Genomic DNA, 11971 nt, shown 5'->3' with positions numbered 1-11971 from the left:
AGATAATCTTGTGCAAGTCTTCTGTAAAAGCGAGGAGAGAGAAATTATTTCAGGGCCTGGTTATGCAGAATCTGTAATGAGTATTTTTGTTTAGTTTTTTTTTCTTTTTTTTTTAAAGGAAATACCGGTAATAACTATGTGCAAAACCATTAGAATGAATATTTATGCCGTTCGTTATGAAATATTCATTAAGTCGGTATAAAAAAAGAACAACGAAGGAGACTGGGGAGAGAGATTGTGTGTTTACTTGTGTGTATTTGTGTGTAAAATGGAGGAGGAGGGGGCTCATCACCTATTGCACAGGAGTACTGACAAAACCCCTGGATTGAATATCTGACATCTCTTAACAAAAGCAGCAGCAGTAGCATCTTCCTCCCCTTGTCTTGTAATGTTTCTCCCTCCACCATCTCTCCCTCTTTCTCTTTCTCTCCGCCTGAGGTGATACGAGTCCCTCCGTTCATCCGATCTCCACATCTCTCCCTCTTTCTCCACCTTTCATTCCCTCACTTCCCCTTCGTTCCATCTACCCAAATTAAGAAATTAATGAGGGATAGGTTCTTTACCAACTGCCCCCGCAATGTTTACCACTGATGAAATTATAATGTAGGGCCTGCTGTATTATTTATAAGCCAATTAGGGGAAGTGTTACTTGATTTGATGGGGAGCCGACACACAGAGTACATTTAACTAATGGAGACCAAGAGAGTAAAGGGAAGGAGGGGAGGGAGGACAGCTGAGGCGGACTATTTCGTACGATGCTCTAGGATTACGTGGCTAATTGCCCTGCTTTATCTGTCTGTCACGGATAGCCATGCATATTTTAGCGTTCCCAAAGACTTTGATTGTTTGCACTCGTGTTGGGGCTGTAACAAGTAGAGCAGAGGCCAGAGTGGAGTGTAGTTAAAAACTGGCAGCAGGGGAGGCAGGGAGGGGGCGACGGAGAGGAGGAAGAGGAGGGGGAGGAGGATGTGGAGGGGTGGGCGGCCGTGCACAAAACTCAGACACTGTGACAGGTGGAGGAAGAGTTTTGACAAGGAGCAAAGGGGTGTCGAGGTGGGAAAATGTAACGGGAGGGGGGGAGGGGGGCATTCATTGGGAGGCTGCAATTAGATGGCAGCACAAACAGTAATTAATTTCACTTATTGTAGCCTGTAGCCAATCGCGGCTCGCTGACCCGGTCTGCATATTGTTAAGAAACGACTTCATAATTCTGTTTCCTCATTTGCATGGCTCATTTGCACCGCGGCACGGCAAAGTAGTGACATCCAAGGAGGCAACGTGGGGACGAAAATCCCGCGGCATGCCGGTGCACACAGCAGCTGGAGAACTGTGGCTGAAAAACCACAAACTGATTCAAACAAAAGACATCTGAAGAACCGATTAGTCAATCAATTAGCTTTTAAGAGAAGGAATAGGAAGAACTAAGTCTTTTATCAAGTAAAAATGAAAAACATTAACACATTCCTGCCTCTCAGCTGAGTGAAAATTATTGCTGAAATGATTAGTTGATTAATGGATTAGCTGACTCAAAATGAATCTGGATTAATCAATTTTTAAGAAAGAAATGAAGAGAATTAAGTCTTTTGTCCAATAGAAATGGAAAACTTAAACATGTTCCTGCTGGTTTCATCAGAGTTGAAATTAGTGCTACAACGATTAGTTGATTAATTGTTTAGTCGATTGACTGCAATGATGCTTGTTTCAGTTTGTCAAATGTTAGGATGCATATGTTTTTCTGTTGTATTTCATTGTAAATTGAATATATTGGGGTTAATAAATTGATTAGTTGTCAACCATTAAATGAATCACCAACTTTTATTATAACCGATCAATCAGTTTGAGTAATTTTTAAAGAAAAAAGTCAAATTCTCTGATTCTGGCTTCGTGAACATGAGTATTTTCTGCTTTCTTAACTTCTCTGTGACAGTAAGCTGGATATCTTCAGGTTGTGGACGAGGCAAGACATTTGAAGGTGTCGTCTTTGGCTTCTGGAAAAACTGAGCGACCGACTTTTTTCACTAGTTTCTGGCTAGTTTTATACACTAATCATTTGATGAAACTAATGATTAGTTGTAGCCGTGATATAATCTTAATTCCTTTGGGTTATTCAGACAAGCGAGTGATCTGTAGATGTCACCGTGTGATGACCAAATATCAATATTTACTGACATTTCAGATTTAATGTTTCACAATAATAAATAAATCACTCATGGGAATATTAAAGGGGCACTATGTAGTTTTGGAGAACAAAATTTAAACTCTATTTTACAATATTACAATATTAATGAGGTAATAATACAAACTCAGAAATATTTATTTTTTCCATAACTGAATAAACAAGCTGTTCAGAGGCTCAGAGGAAAATAAGGTCCAGAACACTGTTTGAAGCTAGAAAGGTGCCAGGGTCCGCCACATATAAACAAAGTAAGACAGTATGAAACTGTGTTGTCCTTTAAGGTCAGTTTGTTTATTCAGTTTATTCAGTCATGAAAATGAAGAGTGTTTGTTTATTTTGTTTGTTGAGGCATAAAAAACTTAGTCAATGAAGAGCTTTCTCTTCTGATTAAAATTTCTTCCCCAACACTACACAGTGCACTATCAATAAGCCGAAGCTCTACAAAAGTTACTCATAAAATATTTCAAAAATGCTCCAAAAACAATACCTATTATCGATCCTGGAACTGTGTGCCGGCTGTATCTTGTAGAATAATCGATTTTTTGCTCATTTATTTGGGTCCTCCAGGGCGAGCCGTGGGCCAAGACCCCCCTGGTGCTGAGCTCGAACCTGCTTTAAACCCCTGGAGTGGAGCAACTCTGACTGATGAGCTTTTTGAAAGTTGATCAGACACTTATGCTAAGAAGGGGAAACTGGAGCAAAGGCATCCTTAATTATCTGATGAGGGGAAGCTTATCTGAACGGTTTCTTTTTCTCTCCTCTTTTATCCTGCCGGATCACATGGCAGATCTTTACATAACAAAAGAGCTACCTGGCTGGCCTGCTTCATTTAAAACGCCCTCCTGATCCAAAGAGACACTCTGCATGTGTGAGGCCAAGTTCTGGTCTGAGGGTGACCCGCGACAAGAAGTCCCTGCTTCACATCACACACTCTCAAGCTGCTATTTCCCTGAAATATTGTGCTATAAAGATTTCAGGCCTGAGCATATTGGAACATTTATGGGTCTCTCCCTGCAATGACTGTGTAATTAATTCACGATTAAAAGTATTAGTACAGGCTTTGTGTGGTGATTTATTTAAAGGCTGGTACTAATGCTGGCTCGGTTTCCTCCTTTAGGAAATGGGTAATAAGATCCGATGCCAGGCCTTCTTTAGCATCCCTCTCCACACACACACACATCCCATTTTAGTGTGTCTCCTCCATTAGAAGCCCACACATAAGCACAGGAGCCCTGTCACCGCCGCCGTCACAGTCACCATGTTAACTTATTCATCCCTGTTAAAGCCCATGTAACTGGATAGCTGTTAATTAATATAGCTGTCGGGTAAATGGTTGCCGCCGGACCATCGCCACCATCCATCAGTAACATAATCTCGGGCTTGTTTTCATGCCAGGCCTCGGGCTCAATTAAGATAATGCTATGCAAACGAGGTCTCTCGCCATTAGCCTCATCACTGAGGGGCCGTTTATTGGCATAATTGGGGCACTCCAAAGAACAATTACCGTGGCACCTCCTCTCCACCTATGAGATCAGCAATCATCCGCGAGCATGACTGAGGAGTCATGAGTCGTGACCACCGGGCGACGTGTCGTGGCTGTAGACTGACCCGGGAGGTCCAACAAGAGCAGCTGGAGAGCGCAGACAGACGCCTGCAGCCAAGACCACAGGCCTGTGACCCGCCTGATGGACTGTAATTACTGTCAAGTCATGCATTCATGCTGAAATACATGATACTGTTTATATTACTAACTTTTATAATTAACAAAATGACCGAACACTACAGTCTCACTCTTGGTCTCAAGATCGAGGGGATGAGGGGTGTTACAGCTGGGTGACGCAGCTGCCAAGCCAGAGACTAGTGTTCAGGACTGTGTTCAACATTTTCAAACACGTTTACATTTTTTATGCATTTGAAGATTTTACTTGCAAAGATGTGTTACTCGTGTTTTACAAAACTCCCTGTCAGTCCGTTCAGTGCACGTGCTGTCGTGTGTATGTTGTTATTATTCTGTGATTTCTCCAAGTTAAAACTTGAGTGTTTTTGCTTCCCAGTTTCAACCCACATCTTGTTAAAGTTCAAGTTAGTCAAGTGGAAATAGAGTACATTTCCTTTAAAAGTGTTACACTGATGTCAAGCTAAGGTTTGTTTCCACAGAATTTGCACAGAATTTGTATGACTAATTCAAACACATATTTAGCCAATTTTCAAACTTTAAATCTCGCTGTTTCTGATCTGAAAATCAAAGCTTACCATGCTTACTGGGACAGGCGGGATATTGAGGAGCTGCATATCAAATCCGTAAAAGAGTTTTTAAAAAGGATGTGGAGGGGGCGGCAGTGGTCCCATGTTGGTCCTTGAGGGGGATAGGCAGGAGGTTGGTTTTTGGCAGAACAGTTTGGCCATGGTGAAGGTCAGTGAGGTAGGAGGGGTGGGGGGTTATGGGGAGGTTTGTGATGTGATTTGAAGAGGTTTGAATGAAATCTACTGCAATAAGGAGCCTGTAAACTTTTAAGACCGGGGGCGACATTGTCTACAATAGGGAAGTGGACAAGCAATCAAGATGCCAAGTCCTGGATGTAGTGAAGTTCAACATATTCTCATGGTGTATAATCACCACTAACCACACGCCACTTTTAAACTAAGTATTTTTTGTCCTTTTCATGGCTTTATTGACAGGACAGCTTGAGAGATGAGAGAGAGAGGGGACTCAAACCCTGAGTTGCTGCAGCAAGGACAAACCAACTGAGCTACTGGGGCGCCCCACACGCCACTTTTAAGAACATTCTGCGTGTCACGTCATGCATTTTAAGCTTTTTGCGTGTCCTTTAATGTCATTTAGCTCAGTTAGCTGTGGGGCTAGTGGCCCTATTGGCTGACTGGTATCTACCTGGACCACGACCTCACAGGCAGTCAGCAACGGCAACAGGGTTTAGCTTAACCAGCCTTCCAGTGAACACCGGACTGGCACTGAACACAGCCTCTGAGACCAACGGAAGCCAGCTTGACTGCAGGGGATACAGTACAGAGGTAATTTACAGAGGTACAGAGGTGATCATGGCATGAAGACATGGCAGGCCGGGGACAGGGAAGAGATGAAGTGGCAGAGGAACGAGAGAGTCAGGCATCAGCAGTGGGCAAAAACGCAGTTTAGAGTCGGAATATTTCCTCCGTGAACTGAGGACTTATTTTGACCAACGCAGAGATTATTGTGGAAAGAGTGAGTTTTATTTTGTTTATGTCGACTTTGAATTAAGTAAAAGGACAAAAACTTGAATTCAGAAAATGAGCTTGTAAAACAGAGAAGTTGCTGCTCATATACACCTCTGTGTCTCTGTAAATTTCTGCTGGGATACATCTCCCAGCAGAAACTATGGGTCCTATCAGACTATATAGCTGACTTCAGTAGACATATCTGCAATACAACGGATCGAAGTTTCTGACGTTACATCAACAATGTCATCTCTTTACATTCTGTTGATAATATGAGTTTACCTGCACCTTCAATGCTCCTCACCGTAGAGTTAGATGTTACTAAAACCTTGATTTAACAAGGTGGATCAAGAGCCACATCATTTCTAACATAGTTGTTAATCTCTTGAACTAATCATCTAACCTGGGCAGTTTCATGTACATCCAGCTGTCAATCACTTCACATTGTTTATGGAGAAACTGAACTGGTGATGGAAAACAAAAATCTGCACTTCTGTAAGAAGAAGTGAAGTGATTCACAGCACCTTTGAACAGGCTGTTGCTCTGAAACAAGATCATTATTCCAAAGTACAATTTATGACTAAGTGTAACATTCTGAATATAGCAACAGGCAAAGTTTCACAGTCCCTGGGCTGTGAACCTGCCATCCGAATTTGTAAATTTCTGGGACACTTTCTGTGTGCTGAGTCACATTCCCACACATTTTCCTCCACAGTGCGTCTGTTGTTGATTTGCAGGTTCTTTCCCTTCAGCAGGAGAGACAAAAGCCACATCTCTGCAATACTGAGACCCTTCCCATCTGTTGTCTGCTCACACCTCCACTTTGCTACATGACACACACACACACACACACACACACACACACACACACACACACACACACACACACACACACACACTCATACACCATAGGCGGTCTCCAGCACTAGCACTGGCTATAATGATTCCTCTGACACACATTGGGGCACATCATTCCACAGCACAGCACAGCTTTGCAGCTCAAGGCCCCTAAACCTCACTCACACTTCTCACTAGCAAGATGCTTTCTGTGTGTGTGTGTGTGTGTTCACGACCACGCGGCTGAGAAGTGAGCGGCTCCTTGGGAATTTTAAGAGTCAAGCCCCCCTAAATCTTCTTGTTTCAACTTTAGAAAATCAATAGGATAAATATCCTGTTTGCCCCTCTTGTCCTCAGCCGCCCGCCTCCAGCTCGCTCAGGTTACCGGAGCGGAGAATCTCGCTCTCACCTCAGGCTATGTTTAAAACAATCCCTGTTTTTTTTAAGCTCTGAATGGCCGTGGATCTCAGGTGCACCCTCCTTTTTTTTTTTCTTTTAACAGCAAGCAAGAGGGGAGAATCATGTTAACATATGCCATTGGAGAGCGCCACTGGCTAAGTCCTCCAATCGACCTGCTCCGTGTGTGATTAGGCTAGTGAAGCTGAGCCCAGCCCAGACACAGATCGAAGAGGGTACACTCTCAATATGGATGCGAGCCGTGCCTGCCGCGGCCACATCCAGCTGCTTCTATTGATTTTTTTGTCCTCAATTATATAATAGAAGCTCTGTTCTGGATTTGAACTTAAATCACATAGTTTGGCGAACGAGCATGTCCCATAAATCAAGAAAGCTTTTTTGACTCATATGAAATAGGATTTTTATCGACTGCATTTGGCCGCCCCTCTGGAGAGATTTGCGTGACTACAGTGTGAATGTGCGATACAAAAGTGTACGTCTGGAGGGTTTTTTTTTTCCTTCTCCTTATGTGTTCCAGGTGATTGAGCTAAAGACGAAGAGGCACTGACACAAAACTTTGAGTGTACAGTTCAGCAGGCCACAACTCAAGCTCTCACAAATCTGTTTTGAAAAGCCCTTGGATTAGTTCTCCCAGTACACAGTTGACTCTTCTAATTGGACGACACCCACTCTTTTAGCCATCTGATCCATTGGCAACTTTGTTGAAACACATCCCTAAAGTCTTTATCCTACCAGGCATATCGATATCAATAGGAAGCAGGTTAGGTCACTGTGAGTGAAAACAAAACTGAACACTTACCGTGTTTCACGGCAAAAAGAATATTCAGGTCGACCTAACAGCCATTGAAACTTCAGTTCAGCCCAAGAACAAAGGATGACCTACGAGTGAGAAAAGATTATTTATCTCCGAGTTCATCAAATGAGTGAAATCTTCCATCTGTCTTCATTCCTGTTGACTATTATTTATAATGATACTTTTATCAAATACATAACGCAGGTTTATTTTAAAGGTACAGATCAGTTTCAGTGATAGGCATAACTGGATCTGATGTCCTCATAGAGCTAAAATGGATGATCACCAAATATCAGGCTGTCCCGACAATTTTACATCACATCCACGGTCATGTTGAATACCTGTTCAACAATAGATGCCAAAACAATTACAAAAAATCAATGAAATCAATGAAAATGTATTTTTATATCAAAACCATGTCCACGTCATGTTTTCATCACATAAAACAAAATGTCAAGTGGGCTTACATAAGCTTGAACCAACCAATTTCAACCAATAACATCATGTCATTCACCCATCAATAAACTAATAAACTAAACTACTAACTTTAAGTGGTGAGCGAGTTGCACAGAGCTAAGAGATTTCATGCCAGAATGATGTGTTTGTGGGGCCAGGCCTCAATTATTACTGTACAAAAACTCAAATTTACATCTTTATTCACTGATTTGGGTGTCACTGGATCATATTTTATGGATACAATGTTTTCTGGTTTTTCCCTCTAATGTCCTACAGCTGCTTTGCCTGAACCCTCTGTGATTTATGGAGTTTATGAGTATGGAGAACAAATGACTTAACTTGTTGCTAAAGTGACCGCTAACAGCGTCTAACCGTACCAGGCTCCAAGTGAATACGCTTCTTTGATAGGGAATCCAGTTCTGAGGTGGTTAACAGAGTTCAGCTGCTGTCAGACAGTTACCACCTGCTTGTTTAGTCATGCAGCTAACATTAGCGATCCTAATAGCTGAATAACATTAGGCCCCGGGTTGCCAGGAACCAAAACCGGCAAGGAAACCACCTTGGCACTGTATTTTCTGTTGTCAAATTGGCAGCTGTCAGTCTCAGATGCTGTGTTAGGTCCCACTCTGGTCAGCTCTCTAACCACTCGGCCGTGCTCACAAGGTGCTCATGGTGTCCTTGTCGGACAGAGTCAGTTAATCTGACATGTAGCTGTATGGTGGAGGACGTAACTCTCATTCTAACGCTATCAGCTACTATAAACGGCAATGAATATCCTCAACAAGTCCTTTTTTGTCTGACCGTTTTTTACACAAAACACGGAAACATGCAGAAGGAAATAACACTCCACCTTCCATTTCATGCAGACCTTAAAGGACATAGTTATAATCTGTTTATTTGCTTTTTTGATTAAAGTTGGATGAGAAGATTGATACAACTTAAAAAGTTACGTGCTGTATCGATCTTCTTATCTAGCTCTCGGCAAGAAGGCAAGTATATTTTCCAAAATGTCTTTTAAAGATACTACCCCTCAGGATGAATTGTAATCAGTTAAAATTGATCCCCTCACTTTTCACCTTCCACCATCGGGTCAAAGCTACAATTTGTCCAGAGCAAATACCTGCAGAACTGATGACTTTCCCATTAGCCTCAGGTGTATTTTGTCTTTATTGCTAATTTGCAAATGTTAGCATGCAAAGCACAAAATGAGAGCTTTAAATTATCGATTCTTTTTTAATTTGATTTTCAACCACTTTTGTGTATTTAAATTAAACACCAGAAACATCCTGACAGACAAAATAGACAGAAAATAACTACTTTCATCACTGTGTTATATGACTGTCACTGTAAACCAAAGTATTTCATGCCCTATAGACCTGGTAAACTGACCCATCCAGTCCGCTCATGGAGCACAAACATCGACCTAATTTAAGGCGGCCCGTCTTTCTTGCAAACGAGAGCACCGTCATTATCACCGAGTGCCATCAGACACCTGGAGGAGGAGGAGGAGGATGGTGAAGAGGCAGTGGCCGAAGATGGCCGGGGGTTCTGTTCGATGGGAGGGAGGGTAACCTAAGCCTCAGATGCTAATCTTGCTACGCTCTGGCATTTTGGGGGATAATTGTAGCCCTGGCTGAGCTCAGGTGATGATGCAGGCGATCCGCTGGAGTTAATCCCCATCGTTTTCACCGGTTTGCTCTTCTTCCCCTCACCTGTCCTTCTGCATCGGCTTGGTCTTAATCTCTTTTCCCTTCCTATATCCACCCCTCCTCCCTCTATATGAATATTCCCCAGAATGCCTGACAAACCAACAGTAAGAGGCGGTTGGGAAGGGTCGTGGGCGTAACTTTAGCTGGAGTAATGAGGCCTAATCCCCTGCTGGCTGGGGCCTGTTTAAACAGCTACTGGCTGAGCCACCCAGTAATAGAGTAATTAACCCCAGTGCCCTCTTCTGCCCAGCAGCGCCACTCCTCCACGACGAACGCCCCCCATATTCTACTCCGCCCGGGTTTCTGCTCCGTCATTGTCGTGGATGTGTTCGGGAGGAAGATGGGAAAACATCAAATCAGCGCTGATGGGATATAAGCTCAAGATGGAATGCAAAGTAATGCAAGCAGCCCCTCACAGCCTATTGCTGCTCTTCCCTGACATTGTCTTTGTAGTGACGTGTCTTTATGTGAGGAAGCAATATCATATGTGTCGTGTGAAGAAACAGTAATGGGAACAGTTCAAGGGTCATTATGAGCGCCGTGAATCACTCGAGGCAGACAGAGCGTTCAGGTATGAAACATATCTCTCTCTCCACTGATCTGATTTCCAGACAATCATACACGGCAGATTCTTTTGTATTTGCTTTAGGTGGGCTCACGAAAACAATCAGCACAATCAAACAGCATACACTACACACAGGCATCCTATCAAGCCAATAGGAGAAGCCTCGTGTGTTCGTGTCCCGGCTCTTGCCGTCTCCAGCCGGCTTAACGCGGAGAGGCACTGAAGCGTTTGAAGTAAGCAGCCACCACACATTATGCCAGATGAAATGCTATCATGCGTGGTCGCTGAATGGTTTGTGTCATTAAGAGAATAAGGCAAACAGGGAGCCGGGCGCGCTCAGAACCTGCCTGCTCGCATGCCTTTCTGAGGGGAAGGCAAGATTAAGGGGATGCTCAGAGGCTCTCGTCTGTCAAGACTTCAAAGATGCCATCGACACTCCTTGTTTCTGCCGGCGCAGCGACCAAATCGCACACACTCTGCCGCCTCTGTGGCTGTCAAAGCTCCTCTGACATCCCCTTTATCAGGTATACAGGCTTTAATCCAGACACAGATAAATAAATCAACACACAGGGGTCCCGCTCCTTTCAGCGCCTCCTGGTGGCAGGGTATCCGCACAGCCAAGGAAAATATCAAGAAGTCATTAGTCGTCTGCTGGGGACAACAAAGAAGGGCCAATTACACAGTACAGAAAGGATAATTAATGCACTATAGTCAAATACAGGAAAGCAAAGGAGTGATTTAACCAATAATCAGCGCATTGCTTCTCTTGGCAGGCACGTCAGATGATTCAGTGCAGATAACAAGCAAGAAATGAGATCAGCAGTGGCATCAAGGCTCACACTCACTGAATTGGGCTCATCTCCTCCTACACGCCTGAATTGAATTTCAAAGTGTATCTATCAGTTTCTACAAACAGAGAAATGTGTTGCTTTCCGCCTTTTTTTTTTTACCCTATATCAGGAGCAGAGATCCATTTTGACACCCAGTGCAACATCTGGAGCAGACAGATGAGAGGGAGAACAGAGGAGTTTGAATTAGAGTTGACACCTCGACATGCAGGCAGACACGGCACACATCAGAGCCAGCCCCGCGCTCTGGGATGGACACATCAGTCTGTTTGGATATCGGGAGAATCCTGAGTGTGAAAAAACACAGCTGAGCGGGACGGCGGGAAGCAATCTGAGATATCGACAATGAAATAAATACAGAGGAACAAACCAAAGGAACAGCAGTGTGTACCCAATATGACTGCTTTAACTCGCTGAGAACTTCCCGGGAAGAAAAAAAAAACACACACACAGAAGCTGGAAAGACATAGTGTTGTACCTGTCTGGGTGTATTTCCGTTGGTTCTTTTCATTTTATTTTAACAGCAAAAGCGAGGCAGACAGAGATCACCACAACAGAAATATGATGTCTGAACTGAGAAGAGAGATCTGTTGTTCCATTGTTCTGTTTGTTTGTTTTGAAGACCGGTCTGGCAGCAGAAAGCACATCCCTTTCAGAATACAAAAGATGCCTTAGAGGCAACATAAGTGAAGTTTTATGCTGATGACTGACTGTTTGACAAACATCGGGGGTGAAACTGCAACTCCGTTCAGTGAGGAAGGAGAAGAGGAAGGAAAAAAATACCTGGGTAATGTGTAAAAGAAAAAGAGGAAAAAAAGGGGTTTAAAAACTGAGGGAGTGAGAGGACAAAAAAAACTAATTTATATCCTATAAGAGGAATGTGAGGCACCCAGGGGGGCCCTGTAAGCTGTGAAAAATTAAAGGAGACGGATTCAAACTGTCCAATTTCCACATCAA

This window comes from Pagrus major, chromosome 12 (assembly GCF_040436345.1).
Source record: "Pagrus major chromosome 12, Pma_NU_1.0".
NCBI classification, from domain to species: Eukaryota; Metazoa; Chordata; class Actinopteri; order Spariformes; family Sparidae; genus Pagrus; species Pagrus major.
The sequence above is the reverse complement of the archived record's forward strand: the minus strand, read 5'-3'. Positions refer to the sequence as shown.